This window comes from Buteo buteo, chromosome 24, assembly GCF_964188355.1.
Source record: "Buteo buteo chromosome 24, bButBut1.hap1.1, whole genome shotgun sequence".
In the NCBI taxonomy this organism is placed as follows: Eukaryota; Metazoa; Chordata; class Aves; order Accipitriformes; family Accipitridae; genus Buteo; species Buteo buteo.
In genome coordinates this window covers 8,649,496-8,664,968 of record NC_134194.1, presented here as the reverse complement: position 1 = coordinate 8,664,968, position 15,473 = coordinate 8,649,496, and the positions used below count along the sequence as shown (strand labels likewise).

At 42.1% G+C, this 15,473-nt stretch overlaps 1 protein-coding gene across 1 annotated transcript in view; it reads right to left on the bottom strand.

Moving 5' to 3' along the window:
• Nucleotides 1–13,708, bottom strand: part of SGCD (sarcoglycan delta) — a 431,589-nt gene extending 417,881 nt beyond the window's left edge. The window contains exon 1 of the mRNA XM_075057001.1: nt 13,583–13,708. The gene's annotated coding sequence lies outside the window, so the exon portion shown is untranslated. The remainder of the gene's footprint in view (nt 1–13,582) is intronic.
• Nucleotides 13,709–15,473: the final 1,765 nt, after the last annotated feature.

Sequence of the window (15,473 nt, the reverse complement as noted above, 5' to 3'; positions counted from 1 at the left end):
TTCGAAAACACGCTTGCTAACCCCAGTGGTAAAAATACACCAAAACTTCATCTTTCCATTATTAAAATGCATGTAGGTGAGGGGCACGAGCCAAAGCCAGCTCATACTGGTACCTGCACATACACTATACAAAACTGGGTAGGCAAACTAGCTGAGGATCCCTGCACGAGAGAGCTGTGCTGGTGTGGCTCCTCGCCAAGCTAACGAACCCGCACCTCATCAGTGCTGCGCGGCTGCCCCACAGCAGCGCGGTCTCCTGTCGTTTCCTCTGTGTGCATCTTTCAAGAAAGATCTAAGCAAATTGTGCTGGGATTAACAGGTGAAGAGGCACCAAGCTCTGGAGCCAAATGCAACCATCCTGCGTGAGAACCGAAAACGTTGAGGCACTTTGCATTGCAGCTCATCCTTGGCCCTGGTTGTTGGCCAAATTTGCCCTCCTGTTGACGATAGAGGGACACCCCATACCCACAGCAATCTCTGTAGGTCTCAGCTGCGTTGGTCAGGAGCTGTGGTTCTCACTGTAAGGGCCAGAGCTGTGCTGACCTCCCTGCTGCGATTCACCGGGCTGTCTGCACAGAAGTACTGGACAAAGGTAAAAAAGAGCATCTAGATATTGCTGCCACACAGGAAAAATCATAATTTTAAACAAACCTGGATTAGGTTGTTTAACATGAGTTAAACTTTGCTTTTTTAGCAAGAGTGAGCTCAAAAAACTACAAAATCCTTGCTTACATCTTTTACTTTAACTAGACAGATGATTATTTTTATCTACAGCTACCATATAACATTTATTTAGGCAATACCATCCATGGACTTCAGATGGGAGTTTTGTCTCCAATAAACAACAAAATGGCTCTCCAGCTACATTAATATTAGACTGTCACTAGTTAGATAAGGCTGATAAATTGGCACTTCTATGCCAGCAAGGCACAATCTCTGGCCAGCACTGTTTGGTTTAAAAAGCAGGGACTAGTCTTCATCAGGAAATACATGAGCAGCGGGTTGGGGGAAAGGACCCCAGAGAAAGTGGTAAGGTTAAAGGTAAGGAAGGCAAGTAAAGATGTTAAAGCACATTCAGATGAATGTTCAGGCCAAACAAGACGTTCTGAGCGCGCAAAAGTCTGGGATCCTCTGCTAGGATACTACAGAGAGCTGAGAGGCATTTTAGGGGAGTGAAGCAAGGTCAAATGGATCTACAGCTAGGTATTTCCACTGGTCCCGAGATCCACACAGAATCTTAGGACAGCCCAAGTTCTTTGTGTGCAAAACTATCCCTCAGGGTTGTGCCTGGGAACACAGCAGCAGGTCATCTGAAGCAGCTTTCTGTGCAAAACCTTTTTTTGTTTTAGCAGCTTGGGGGAAAGTCAAAATCTTCTCCATGATGTGTACATGGCTTCACAGATTGCATGACAAAATTCCAAGTAATTAAAGAGCTGATAAAAATGGTGTTAAAAGAGCCAGTATCTCTTCAGGACACTTCAGATAAGCCCATCATTGCATCTTCAGAACAATGATGTCTACTTTGAAGACAGAGATGAAAAACAAGATGAGTCACTGTTACATCTGATATGATATGAACAGTAATCTGTATGATGTTATTGGAGATATGAATGATACCGGAGTTGTGGTTACAGAAATTGTAGTAGGAAGGCTTTAATGTTCCAGATGGAAATTGGAGAACAAATGTTACTTATTACAGTGGGCCTCAGATACTTGACTGTGGTTACCAACATATTTCTTTGCTTGCATGGACTCTGAGTAAACAAAATGCTTAATACTTGGCTTTAGGGGAGTAATAAATTCAGATAGGAACCTTACTTATAACAAGTAATTTTGTTACAAGTGAATCAACATAAGTTTATTTTCTCCAAACTAAAAGCAAATTTAAAGAAAAAGTCTGTAAGTAATGTTTTTCCAAAAAGGTAAATTGAAAATTTAAGAGTACTATTTAGAGGAATTATCTGAAATGAAGAGCTTAGTGACCAAAATGCAGGAGTACTGAATATCTTGAAGTTATAGATTCAGCCATCAACTGGAAATGATACATGAAATAATTCTTCTCTTCTTCCCAACACTGGGGGCAACACTAACAGATTTAGCCTGAGCATATGATGAAAGTTTACAGGCCAATGAGAAAAAGTCCAACAGAGAACCACAAGAATAACCAAAGTTCTCAAAAAGCCTGAGAAAAGCATAAGGCTAAGTCTCAAGGGGCTTAAATAAAAGCAAAGGAGATTTTAGTTAGAGATTAAGGAAAACTCTCTAGCATGAAACTAGTGAAATGCTGGGCTAAACTCTTAGGTGATGAAAATCCCCATGCAGCAGGTTTTGAAGAACAGATCAGACAGACAGCCACTAGGAGCAGTTAATTACATGTTCACCTCCTCTGAGGCAGAGAGATGGATTAGGCGATCTCCCAAGGTCCCTTCCACTCTTATAATTCCTCTTTCGTCTATGTAGCATCTCCCGCTTTTTCACTTCTTTAATGAAGCAGAGGAAGGAGACAGTGCAAGGGAGTCTTTCAGATGCTTAGCCAGCAGGATGAAGGACACAGCAAGCAAAGCAAACTGAAGTCCAGAGGAAAATTAACTTATGACAGATCTTTGGTAAGAGAAGAGAGAATATATATATTGCATCCTATCCTGACTGTCCTTAACGTTTCCCCTGAGCTGGATCACTCCTGGCCCATCTTTGAGGACAGGAGTCCACAGCCTAAGGGCAACTTTGAGCTGGTTTGAACCACAATACAAATAAAATAGCCCTATGCGTAACTTTTTCTTATCCTTCTGCTCTTTAGCTTTTCCCCTGATTCTTAATGCCTGATATTTTCTCTGCTGTATTCCACACAAGCATCACTCCTCATGAAAACAGAAAGAAAAAATATAGGGCAGTTGGTATAATCTACTTTCTTAAAATTAGTAATTACCATGGCGAGTATAGTGCATTTTCAATGCAGTCTCTGGTGTTACTAGACTAATTCATTCACATCATGCTATTATTGGGCCTTGAATTTCTGCTTCTCAGGCTGTTTGTTAAAAATAAAGTGCTTCAGCATAAAAGGCAGTCAAACAACTGGGATGATTCGGCCCACTCAGGGTATGTGTATTTCTTCTCTGCTCCATCAGTACCTCTGAATTGTAGTTCCCAAAGCAACCGAGCCTCAGTCTTCAACTACGGTTTTACATCTGCCAGGGAAAGGGATCAGAGCTTTATGCTGATTTGTGTACTCAGTAATCCTTATTCCACAGCTGCTTGTTTCCACAAGAGGGCAGAGGATGGAGTTTGCGGTGTGTTGACTCCTACAGTGTTATATATGACTGCACAGCAACTGCTTGCCATAAAGTGGTGTCAGCCACGTGTTATTCACCTATATCACCACAGTATTCTTTACCTACAGTGTTATGATGATGTACGGCATGTTGGATCACTTCTCTGGCTGATGTGCCATATATTGCAGCCCCCAACGTAGTGCTTGCAACATTGGTCTGTGCAATTTGACTCTGCAGCCTCAACTGAGGTCCAGAATGGAAGTACCAGGCACAGTGAAGTATTTGCCAGAGTTCTGTGCAGTCATCGGTTCCCCTCTTCCTGCCCCACAGCTACTAGTACATGCAGCAAGATAGGAGCTAATGGCTGGATTTTATTATGAAATGCTTTCTTACTTGTTCCCCTAAAATAAATAAAAATAAAATGCAAGCAATCCTATTTTCAGCAAGAGAAAAAGCTGCTGTCATGCCGGTACGGTGTATAATAGAATACAGTAGCACTGTATTTCATTATGATTCAGTGTGTTTTCATGTTAGTTGCCAAGGATTCAATAGCTTAACGTGAATTCTAAAATAAGATTAGCATTCCAAATAAAATACTTTTGAAATACGTGTATTGCCCATTTCATTCTAATGAGCTTCAGTAAATGCACAGTACCGCTTGTGGGTATAATTTTAATTCAGGAGGGACACAGCTAAATACAGCCATTTGGGACCAATGTCATATCTGAGCACATAAAAGCAAGAGGCACAGACATTTGGGTCAGCAAGTCTGCTTTGCAGTGGGCTCCACAGCCATCAGAGCCACAGCATAGGAGGCCTGGCCAAAGAAAGACAGCACAGCTGTATGTTTCCTCAGCCTTCAACTTTTATGGGACTTCCCAGGACAAGAGTTTGCACGTGATGCTCCATCTCGTATAAGGAGTGGTGTAAAATGGGGTAATGTTCCCCCACAACCTGCTCAGGTAACACAGAGTAGGAAGGAACCACGCATCCAAATTTCACTGTAATCACTCAATCTAGTAGGTTTTAAACAGCCTCTAAAAAAAATCAACAGATTCCTCTTCTTCCACACTCTGGAGCTTTGACCACCACTCCATCATCCAAACATCACCAGTAGCTCCAACACTCTTCTTACTCCATTCATCTCAATTACTGCAGCAACTAATCAGGTCTACATCATTTGCCTTTTTCTACCTTGAGATGTATCTTATTGGTCAATCGTCCTCTTGGGTCAGTGAGGCTGGAAACAGCCAAGAAACTGGGCTTGGACACAAGTGAAAAATCAGTATCCAACAGAGCAAGTTCTTCTGGTCCTTCATAGATATGTAGAACACTTACATGGTATTTTGGCAATGCAGACGAGAAAATGACATGGCACAAACCCACTGCTAAGAAAATAACTACAAAAAAGAGGATTAAATTGTATTACAGGATCTCTTCTGGTCCAAGCTTAAGGCTACATCTACATCCAGACCGCAGATGGGTGAGGAGACACCCGAACCAGCACCCTGGCAGGCAGGCTGCAGCAGCACGGCCCAGGAGGGAGCCTCATGGATCCTGCTGGGAAGTCTGTGTGTTGCTGGAGGAGCTTCTCAGCAGGAGGAATTAGCCCCCCCGGGAGCACCACGCTGCTGCAGCGGGCACTGTCCCCCTCCCAGCCTCCCTGCACACAACCAGCAGCTTCCAAAATCCTCCCGCTTTCCTGCAAGCACCTCCTGGCACCCGGGTTAAAACCGTGACGGTTCAGCGCCGCAGGGTCTGCGATACGCTGAGCACGCACGCCCACGGAACGCGGGGACCCGCTAAGGGCTGAGCCCTGTCCCCTCCCCAGGAGAGACGGAGAGAGTTGGTCCAGGTGGGAATCACCCCCCCGCCTAGCACGGCCACGCATGCTAGCAAATCCTCAAACCTGTTCTCTGGTCATCTCTTTTAGCTTTGCTGGTGATCCTCTTTTTTGGGACTACGCTGGAGCTGAGGCACGGCGATGAGAGCAGTTGTTTGTGGCAGCCACACAAAGGGTGAAACTTCTCATTTAGCCCTGCTCCAAGCCCAGCTGCGACGCTTTCAAGGCTCTCCTCTCGGCAGGGTCGGGGCATCCCGCAAAGCACCAAAACAACCCCAAGAACAAACGGGCTCTGAAGTTTGGGAGAAAGAGTCATCCTTCGCACGGCACGGCACTGCTAGCACCTGCGGGTCTCGCCTCTCCTCCAACGCTCTGCAATGTCACATCTTTGCTAAACAGTAAGAAAAACCTTTCAAAATTCAGCCCATAGTGGGACCACCCATGGTAAGAAAAATGACTAATGCCCAGAGTTATGAAGTAGCCATGACTTTCTGACAACCTTACTCCCGAAGGACCCTTTTTGTATTCCTCTGCTGTTTTCTTTTTCTCTCCTCATTTATTAAGACTGTATAAAATGCTTACTGAGTGGACTTCGGGTCCAAAGCTGAAGGATGATGTATTTCTAGCTAACGGCCTTTGTAAAGAACTAGCTAGAAAAGAGGTGGTAGCATTAAGAAGCGAGATAGCTCTGTAATTAGCGGGAGTCATATGGGAACAGAAGACTGATATACCGGGGCCAGGAAAATGCTGGAAAGAGAGCAATTGGGGAAGACAATATGCAAAGGAAAAAGAGAAGTAGCGTGGAGGCTGGTGGGTGAAGAAAAAGGATCCGGAGAGACCTCGGTGATGTGCAATATCCAGGAACCGGAGCGAAGGGTGACGGTGCGTGCTGTCTGCGACGGCACGCCTGCGTCCGGGGAGGGAGAAGAGAAAGGGCCAGACCAGCCGTGACTTCTGGAAACCATAAACCAACAGGCATCTCTAGTGCCCTCCCATAACTCAGTTAGTCACTCGATCTCTTACAGGAGGGGACAATAAATTGAAGTACCTTATCACTGAGCTTATGATAGAGCAGAAAATACTGCGACATTAACTCCGCCAGCTACTTCCACCCCTGGAATGAGAAATCCAGGCAATGCTTCATTGCTGGTGTGGGGTTCCTGGACTGTGACAAGCTTGGGTGTTAACTCAAGGAAGCTTCAATGGGGTACTTAAGAGTGATCATTACAGAGATAAGAAGATGTAAATTCAAAAGTCTGAGTCCTGGTATAAATAAGAGAAGGATTTTGACCTGTATATTTTAGACAGAGAAAACTACTCGTGACATCTCCATGGCTCTCCACACTCACTGACAGCCCTCTGGCCAGACAGAACAAGCATTTTCTTAAGCTTCACAAAATACTATCTGCTCCAAAGATTACTGCACATTTGTAACCGTATCGGACCTATATAGGGTAAGAAAAGCGGCCTGGCCGCAGTCAGTAATTATGGCAGACTATGATCTCGTTTGGCTCTCTGGCCACACTATGCAATGGACACTGTTTAATTAGAATTAAGTTGACTCATCCTACAGTACTGAAAAACAAATTAGAAACTTGTCTAGATTACTGTAGATATGCACCCAGACATGAGATAATTAGGCTGCTGAAAGGCACCCTGCCGCATGTTTCAGGCTGTTCTGCCACTTTTCCCTTGTCACCCAAGGACGTGCAGACAAATGCTGAGATTCGCATTCCCTTTAAAATGGCCTTATGCAAGGTGTTGTACACACAGTATGGAAAAAAAGCAGGTGCGCACAAGTTCTTGGTATGAGAAGTTATTAAAATAAATGCTGAGGGAGAAAATAAATGTGTTTTATAAGAAGACATATTTTAACACAGCAATTTATTAACTGAGCCTACAGAACAGATCCGATTGATCCAATGACAGGGTGTCAATAGTCTGTTATTTTGTGCGGTAATAATTATGTTTCCCTCTGCTTTAGCCTACCTTGTACTTAATGGAAGCTTACAGATTCTGGGGAAAAGTGAGTTCAGATTACTCTGATTTCTACTTTCTGGTAATTTTAAGATGTTTTCCTACAGTGAATTTGCTTGTTGAAAAACACTGACTTGAACAGCTAAAAGTATTTTCTCAAAATAGGCTTCTTTCAGAAACTGAAATGGTTCGTTGTTATAAATTGGTATCTAATGTCTTCAGGGTACTTATAACTACAAAGGCTAGACCTAATCTGTCATTTTACAGATTTTTTTCAAGTTAAGCATTAAAAAGAATTAACTAGAAATTTCAGAATAGTTATTGGTTTTCACTCTTTTTTCTGGGGAGCTGTCACAAAAAATATTTTCATTCGTGTTATTTTTCTCATTAATATTAAAAAAAAAATCTCTGAAATAAACTTCAAAAGTTATATCTTCTCTTTCTAGTTTTGGTGGGAAAAGAACTTTCAACCACCTCTGGGGAAGCCATCTGTCTTGTTCAATATAAAGCATGGACAGGAGGAGTAAGATGAGCAGGAGAGGTTTTATCATACGGTGAGTTCTACTTGTCCATTCTTTAGTCTCCCACATTATCCACAAACTTCTTGAACTAATTAACCGATAACACAATTTATCCTTAGTGTAACTTTACTGGCATTATATATGGGATTGTATTCAGCCCAACTGTGCAACACCGAGATGCACATTAGCTCCCTTAGATTTGGTTTGAGAGAGATATACTCTTATTACACCGATAGATGTACTCTTATTATACTGACATATACCCAAACATCTTTTCTTCCCAGAACAACTATAATATAACCACTCGTTCCAAAGGTCTCACTGGGAATTTGGAGAGGTGTGTTCCCAAAGTATTGCATTTCTATGGTCATTAAAATTAAAGGGTATTTTTCCAGTTGACTACAGCAGAAGGTGAGGCAGAACTTCCAACCTGGACATGGCCAGGATGCCATTCTCGCTCTTCTGTCTAACCACGGTTCCTTCACTGTTCTAAGGTAAATGCGGTATTTTCCCTCTCTTCTCCTAAATTGTATAATGATATACTACAGCACCGAAGGGCTGGAATATCGCACACCAAATCTGGCTGCTGGAAATGTTCTTTTAAATGTTTTGAGGTAGAATCTATTATTCAAGCAAAAAGGACTTCAGTATTTTACTTGATGTGGAAACATCTTATTTTAGCCAGAACAAGCAAAACTGTCTAGTTTCCATTATCATGTAAGCCATCACCAGGGTTCAACTCTGGAGCATAATTACTAGTATATGAGCTGTGGTACCTGTGATTTTGCCGATATAGACCAGCCCCTCCAAGATTTTATGAGGTGTTATTCCGAATCAAAACCCAGGGAAGCATGAAGACCAAAAGCCTCCAAGTCCATCTTTAGTTCGAAAAGGTATCTGAATATTCAACATTTGAACATTTGATCACCTGCTGGTATAGTACCAAGTTTGCAGAGCTCTGTGGAAAATTTAACCAAATCCTTTTGATCTAGCTATTTTGTACTTGTGGTTCTGGCTGCAGCTTACGCCAGAGCAGGGATCGTATTTGCCGGACAATTCAGAACGGTGGCTGAAAGTGCTTTGTCCTCGCCTGGTCCTAAAACATGATGAGTGCTCGCACAGCAAGAACAGTTCCTCGACCAAAACTGCTTTGGCCACTGCGCTCAAGCTCCCACCTTGAGAAACAGTGTAAAGAGCGCCTGTGCTGTCCTGTCTTCAGCTGTGGTTAGGAATGCAGAGGAAATCAGTAATTCCTGGAGCTGGAGAAGATTCAGTGCTTTGCTCCTTTACGCCCGCTCCCAAAAGAGTTATAGTGAGTGTCCAAGTCTGGCTTGGTTTATTGCTCAGCTGTGGTCCACAGAGATGCTTTTAAAACAATTCTGCTTCCACCTGCTCCTTAGACTTTCCTAGCATGAGTCTTTCGAAGACAGAGTCTGTGCTGCCTTTTCCTCTTAGCTTTCTCTGTATATTGGTTTAGGCACCTGCTGCTAAGACCTCCCTTGTTCTTTTGCTGGAGAATCCTTGACTTTGAAGGGTAAGAAAAACAGCCTGCTACCAAGGACACTGAAGAAATCCGCAGTGCTTTTTTGGTGCTTTGGTAGGTAAAACTGACCTACATATCACAAACAGCAGGAGGAGAAAAATGCAAATACCTCTCCCTGTATAAAAAATTATTCAACACAACAGAAAACTAAGGGATCTGAAAGGTGAGGTATGATTTATAAGGGGAGATGGGGGAATATTCTCTTTCCACTTCCCCAGCTGTGGATATCTGATATGCACAGCTGTGTCCTCTTTTTCACTGTTTGAACTGCTGTCTCTACCGCACAAGTCCCCTGACTTCTTTTTCCTCCTAAAATCTTTGCTTCAGCTGGCTGTTTCTTATTAAGCTTCCCCCAGAGATATATGTATTTTTAAGATACTAAAATAAAGAAAGAAAACCTAAAAGAGGCTATGTGTCTGTGCACAGGCATGTGTGTGTGGCAAAGCCTGTCTCAGAACTAGTCTTTCCTTTTCCCCTTTGTTTTTTAATGTTTGCATAGGGGGAAAAAAAAGCCCTTTCCCATTTCAGAGGCTTATAGCTCTGAACAAATGTTGCAATTATGCTTCTCAAAAGCAGATAAGTGACAGGTGAAAAAAATTAAACTCACTTAGGCAATGCAGGTTCAGAATATCTGTAATGAACTGCAATTACTTCAGTGAGTCCCCTTTTAGTTCAAAAGCCGAGAAATCATGATCATTTGAGCTTTTCCTGTGTTTTTTCAATGCGTTGTAGTTAAGCTCCAATTTGCGACATCTCTCAAGTCAGCTAGATTTTTAACTTACATGTCTGCTATAAAGGATGCAGCCAGTGCTGTACAGTTGGTCAACAAGACAGCTCATTCATACCTTTGCATCATTGGTACTAGTCAGCTGGAAACATAGAAAAAATCTCAGGAATATGCAGGATACTCTGGATTCCTCTCCAGAGGCCAGTACCAATTCATATAGCACAGGGTCAGATCTTTCCAATACTTTTAAGTGATTAACGTTCATGCACAAAAGACGACTTTTATTTCTGAGCCACTGCTGGGACAATTACAGCAGCTCCAAGCAAATATTTCAATCCTCCCCATCCACGCCAGCTCTGCAGGAGCGATTTTGAGTCCGCACAGTGTGACCAGCCAGGTTTCCCAGTGTGGTACCACTATGCCCCAACCAACGGTGCTGAGGAGGCAGAGAAGGTCCCTCCACTTTTCCTGTGACTCCCTTCAAAAGCAGCCCCAGAGGGGCCAAGACATTGCTGTGCAAAACCTGCAAGACCTTTAAAGACAGGGTGCTGTGCAAAGGCAAAGTATATATCGCTGTCTAAGCATCAGCCAGAGGGTAGATTTTGCTCTGGTAAAGGAAGAAAAGCAGTTGCTGATGAGCCTGTACCAGTTCCCTCTCCTGCTCCTTTTTATTGCAAGTCACTGAGAATAAACATGGTGAAGCGGTTTAAAATAGCCTTTAATTATCTCTCAAGTACTTCCATTATGCAATTTAGCCAAGGCACTGTGATTCTGCCCATTTTGCTTTCCCATATTCTATTACCCATGAGTCCAGAGAACTTTTCTTTCAGCCTTCCTTCTATCCCCTTTCCCCCTTCCCCCTTATTTCCTCTAGAATGAAAATTCCAAGAGGACTGCGACTATGCAAGACCTCTGGAAGCTGCGTTCCCAGGAATTCAAGGCAACGCTGCATCCCTGCAAGTCCAGCATTGGAGAATTTTAAGCTCTATTAATGGGTCAAGTGACTGATAAGCTCACTTTACCATCCCAGCAGGCAGGTTTGTACCCTAAGCTAAAATCACAGGCAAAGCCATGATCCAACTCCCAGGCTCTGCTTCCACCCGTGAACTGAGATACACTGTCATAATTGTTCCAGTGGGAAAAGTTTGACACGCAGGGCTGACTTCAATCAAAGTTTTTACATCCTTCATATAAAATATTAAATATTTCAAACTCATATATTTATAAACATAATTAGTCTACAACAGTATTCCATACGATCAACTTGTAAAAGTTTTAAAGTTAACTACAGATGATACATAAGTGATGCAAACCATTGTAACCTGATAATAAAAAGATTAGTTATAGAGCTATAAAAATGTTATGCCAGGATTTTACAGCTGATCATTAATATTATAAAACGTAGTTATGTTTTTATGCTTTGTTGGCTGACAAAAACAACCAGAATCTGAAGGAGACCATGAACTTTCTTTAATATCTATTAATGGGTCTTAAATTGACCCATTCAGAGAAACACCTTCTTAAAGGCTAGAAAATACTCCTGCAGTCTATAGTACTCCTTATAAATAGGTTAATAATCAGCAGAGACCTCAAAGTCAAAATGCACTACCTCCATTTGGTATGTAGTTGCTACAGTTCAAAAGAAAATAAGATCTGACATCAGGAACAAAAGAAGATCTTTTGTGTATTTTTTGTAATAAATTTAGAACAGCATTCAACAGTCAGAAGTAAAACACACCAAGCTCACTGGGTGGAGGTTTGCACTGGTGTGGAGGATGGATAGGTAGGGACGACATTTACTGAACAGCAGTAGGAAAGGTAAATAGACACGAAACCACTGGAAATTATGACTTTTTTAAGGTTGTGTGGATATATTGACAGGCATCAGGATTTGCACACACAGGAGCCCTCAGGAAAGCAAATCCCAATTAACTTTTTGAAATTGATCCCTTTAATGTATTAACCAGAATTATGGCCAGTTTAAGCTCTGATTAGGAATGGCTGTACTGGAATTCATCTTATTCTCTTTGGAGGTGAATTGCACCAAATTTATTCAAAGCCACTCACAACCGTGGGTTAAAAACCCACATGGAGTTTTACTGGATTTAGTTAATTCACAAGTGTAACTATTTTGGACAAAGTCTGAGCATCTCTGTGTAGCCAAGGGCTCATCAGCAGGTCGTGGTGCTTCCCACGCTGCCCACCCTGGCCTCTCTTCCTTTTTGCTACTGCACATCTAACTTGCATTTTACTTTTCCTGGAGTATTCATAGGAAACTTATGGAGCCCCCAAGCCTACAATCTGCATTTTTCTGCACTATTAATAACAATGCGCTGAAGCAATGAAAGACCTATTGATGCCCTGATGGATTGTGAGAAAAAGGAAAGTGATTTTTTTTTAAAGCTGCATTTTAAATCAGCTCATTACACATATTGTTTTATTTTATTTTGCACTGCATGACATCAGCATTCTCTATTTGCTATTCATTGGAGGTTAAAACATCCAAATGGATCCTGCTTCCAGGCCTACGGTCCAAGTTGTGATTTGGTTAAGCAAGATTGGCCAGATTTTCTCCTGGAAAAAATCCATTCAAAATCAGGAAAATTATTCATCCCAGCAGATAATTTGGCTTGGAAATGATATCTTCTTTTAAAGTAATTTAGCAGAAGCCTGTGCAAATCCAAGCAAATTTCTACTAACTATGAGAGTTTTAATATAAAATCAAAATAAAATCTGCATTTTTCCCAAAAGGCTCCTCATTTTTATTTGCATCAAACCCCTAAAGATATTTGTTACATGTAACCTAGTTGATGGTTATTTTCCCATTCTTTTTTTTTTTGCAGGGTTTTGAGGTTTTTTTTCCCCTGAAGAAGTCCAAGACTGGAAAATTGACAGAGGCAGGCCTGCGCAAATGACAGTTTCCTCATTATTTTATCCTGTCCAGCTTAGAAAGACGATTCTGGAAGTGAGAGAAAAATCCATTTAAGGGTGGGGAGCCTGCATCAAGCATGCAGCTGGGATGGGTTGGAAAAGGGACGGGTCGGGGATGGCACGGGCAGACTCGTCGGAAGGCATGACCTGGTGCCGGTGTCCAGCAACAGCGTATCTGCAGAGCTCTTGGGGAGGAGGACGAGGGGAAGTACAGAATTTAATAACTTCAAGAGTCTTTGTATTAAGCAGGGATTGGAGCACGGTATTGTGGAATCAAATCCTGAAGCAGTGTCAGGAAGCTGTTATACTCGGAGAAAATCCTTCCAATCTCTTAAGTCAGAAGATCCTCTGTTTTATTTTACCCCTTGATTTTGAGCTAGTTCAAGGTTTCAGATGGAGGAAATTGTGGGGACTGGATTAAGTAGCATGCTTGGCTTTTCCTCGTAAACCGTGAGCATTAGATGTTCAACATACGAATGTTTTCTAGTCAGAGCTATCTGCAGGTTCAAAATGCTGGTAATTGGTGAGTCTAAACTGTTGATAACAGGTAAAAATTTACTTTGAATAAAAAACTATCTTGAGGAGTCCAGGAATAGAGCCAGAACCACATGGCTTAATAGATTTCACAAGTCAGCCCCATCAGGGGACGGGAAGTTATTATACCTGAATTATATCACGCTAAGAGATCCTGCTGTAATCTCTACTAGAAAAACCTCACTAAACCAGAGAACAGTTAACATATGTTCGGTTCCAGGGACTGCAAACACCTACCTCTGTGCATGGTATATGAAGACCAGAAGACCAGCCTGCAATTAATGTCACAGAAAGGGAAATCTTCTTTTTGCAGTCACCGTCCTGTCAGGTGTGTCCCAAGCGCTGAACACAAGAGGACTGAAATCCTCCACGCCTGCTGCCACCATCAGCTGACATTTGTCACCGATAAGATCTGAAGACAGAAGATCCAAAATGCAGCTGAGTCCCAGAGGACCACAACCATCAGGACAAGTTTACAAAGTAGGAACGAATCTGTGGTGCACAGTCAGAAGATGCACAGTCAGAAGATGCACTGATAAATACCAAGACTGGCCATACACATAGCATGAGCATCACATAGATGAACACACAAACCTGTTGTCATTTTAACAAAAAATCAATAACTTTAAGCTTACGCCCTGCTTTATCTGCCTTTACTGTTAGGGGTGTGTGATATAAATACAACTGCACAAGAGAAAAACTGCAACATATACGACAGTGAATGAATATTGGTCATTCCACAAAACATATCCTCATGGCACTAATCAGATGACTTTATATCTTCTCCTGATGCCTATACCAGTCCGTCTGCAATATATCTCCATCTGAAGCCAAGGGGGTTATCCAGAATAACACGCCCAAACTAGAAACTTAAATATTTCCATTTCTCATACAGCTACGCTTAAGAGAAAAGCTCTGATAGTTCATATTTCATATCCCTGCTGCCTTTTCTTTTTTCCAGCTTTCATGTTTCTTGAGATAAGTATTTTTTGTCACTCTCCTTAGAATGAATTACATGTGGTAAATATAGTCAAGTATGCTCTGATCTTGGCTTGGAGAAAACTTCCTGGCTTGGTTAAAAAAAAAAAACACAACAACTTTTAAAAGCTTATACTTTAAGATTTAAGGTGAATATAAACAGCAGGCTGGCTCCTAATCTTGAGCTTTATTGCAGTGCAGACATGACTGAAATTATCTTTAGAAATGAGATTTCAGTTCCTGAGCTCCTTTAAAAAATGTTACTCCCTTGCCTGTGCGCAGTATATCTGCCACGGTGATGGAGACATTTTCAACCGGTGTGAAGGCACGGAGCTGCTCGGGAAGCTGAGGCTGGGCTGCTTCATTTTGGGGCTAATCACGGAAGGAAGAGGCTGGGAGCTGTGTGCTCAGGGCATCCCAAGTTAAGTCCTAAAACCACTTTGTGTTTGCAAATGAGACGTTTACAAACAATAATGAAAACTTGCAATGTTTACTCGCCTCCCTTTGCAGAGGAGGCGGCTCAGGCGCAGGAGGGCTGTCATTTCTGATTACCAAGGAAGGGTCTGCAGAAGCTCTGGCCTCTCCACACCTGCTCTAACCACCTCGACCAGGCTGCAGACAGTCTAACAGAAGCGAATAAAAGGATATATCTGCTTCCTTCAATCCTGGCACTGTACAAAAGGAGCAGCACTGGTTTTCCATACTCCTCCGATGACACTGATGGGAAATACCTTCATAAATCTTTTCAAGCTCAGTCTTTGTTAAGTGCTGTCCCTTTAATTCAGCATTTCTGCAGCATTTAATTTCATCTTTTCATACTCTGCTTTATTTTAATGCTAATTAGCTTCACTAAGGTATAGATCTCCTTCCCTCCGACTTTCTTTTTTTTGTTTTGTTTTGTTTTCCAAGGCACCAGTCTTCCCTTCCCTCGGATTTTTATAAAGCACAAAATCATCTGCATGAAAGTACTTCTAGTATTTCACTGGAAAAAAGTTATTTACTGTTGTGTCCAAGAGTGAGAGTGGTTTCTTATTCTCAAAACGCAGGCATGAAACACCCCTGAGTCTGCCCCTGCCACAGCAGAACATATGCCACTTTTAATCAAACTAACTGCTTCTCTGTTTATTAATCTAAACTACCAAACCAATCT